Source organism: Vigna radiata, chromosome 1, assembly GCF_000741045.1.
Source record: "Vigna radiata var. radiata cultivar VC1973A chromosome 1, Vradiata_ver6, whole genome shotgun sequence".
NCBI classification, from domain to species: domain Eukaryota; kingdom Viridiplantae; phylum Streptophyta; class Magnoliopsida; order Fabales; family Fabaceae; genus Vigna; species Vigna radiata.
In genome coordinates this window covers 20,569,807-20,571,524 of record NC_028351.1, presented here as the reverse complement: position 1 = coordinate 20,571,524, position 1,718 = coordinate 20,569,807, and positions in this window count along the sequence as shown.

The window sequence follows — 1,718 nt, the reverse complement described above, 5'->3', positions numbered from 1 at the left end:
GAGAAAAGGAGAGTTGTCACCATCTCCAAATCTAGCCCCCAAAGGGGTGAAAAGTGTGTTTTTGTGCCTAAGCTATCAAAAGATACCAACCCTAAGACGTTCTGGCATTTAAATAGGGCATAAAAATGACATAAAACAAGTCCAAGCCCAAACAGATCATAAAAATAATATAAAACAGGTTCAGGCCGATCTGACAACCGCCCGACGCCTAATTTCACCGCCGGGCGGTTTCCTGCAGCACCGTCCGACGCTGGATTTCACCGCCCGGCGCTGGTCAACTGCACTCTGGTCAACTTTTCAGCATTTTGGTCAACTGGTTGACTGGTTGACTTTTCTGGTTGACTGGTTGACTTTTCTTCATTTTGTTTGACTTTTCTGCACTCCAACCATTTGGTAATTCAACCATTCTTTCAAATCATTCCAAAAACCTACAAAATCAAGGAAATTTAACGAAAAAATCATAAAACACGTCTTCAACTCTTTTATTCACAAAAATAAAGAAAACTTATGATTCCAAGCAAGTTTCTAAGCCAAAAGGGTGTTTTTGATATCAAAATTAAGTATGCAAATAACTGTTTTTGAACCTTTATTAACATCCAAGGAACCTCCTCCAAGGTCTGTGGAATAGCTCTGGACGTTTCTCTTTGCCAAAAGAATCCCCTTCTAATTCGCACTGGGGCTATATATAAGCCCAAAAAGATAACAGATAGATTACAGAAAGATTTACAGAATCTAGCTAAAAAAACATACAACCGCCTAGGCGCCTAAATTCACCGCTCAATGGTTTGCCTTGTGTCGCTTTTACCGCTCAGCGGTCAGTTTTGCCGCTGAGTGGTTTCCCTCTAATCGCTCTGAGCGCTCAGCGGATCATTCTGGCGCTCAGCGGCTTGGTTGACCCTTCTTTTCATCATTTTTCTCCTTGTTTCATGGGTCTAAGTCCACCTTACTTCACTTCCATCTTTAATTCATCTAAAAACCCTGCAAAACAATGCAAAACAAGCATAATATCTCTAAAACCAACTTTTGACTCTCAAGAGACACAACTAAGTGTTTTACTTGATTTAAAGCTCATTCTAAGCCATAAAGGGTGTGTTTTACTATCAAATTTAAGCATGAAAATAACGGTTTTTAGACCGTTATCAAGTGTCGCACTTCCTACTGAGCGGTGAAACCAGCGCTGAGCACTATAGTTAGGCTTAGGCCAGTTTTCTGTAATTTTTCATAGTTTATAAATAGATTTGTGCGACCCTTAGGGTTATCTTTTGGCAGAGAAAAGATGCAGAAACACTCATTCTCACTCCTTGGAGGCGGATTTTGGATGCGAAAGCTCCAATCTTTCAAATCTAGGGTTATTTCTTTCATTCCTTCCATTTAATTCATATAGTTTCACCAAGAAATTGGTGAACTAAACCCTTTGTTGTTAGGGAACGATATAATCCTTTTGAAACTCTCTTATATTGAAGTTCTTATTTTATTCATATACTTTAGTTATCAATAGTTTAAGTTTTCTTCTCTATACTTCATGCTTGTATTGTTTAACTCATTGATGAGTCGTTATTTCTTGAACTATATTTAGTTTATTGCACTTAAATAAACCAGGGAATTGTGCTTAATTGTCCGGTATTTTCCCGTTTTTCCTAATTATGCTTAATTTGACCGAAAATTCTAATTTTAATTAATTTGAATTTTCTGAGCTAATTATTTGCATTATCATTTTC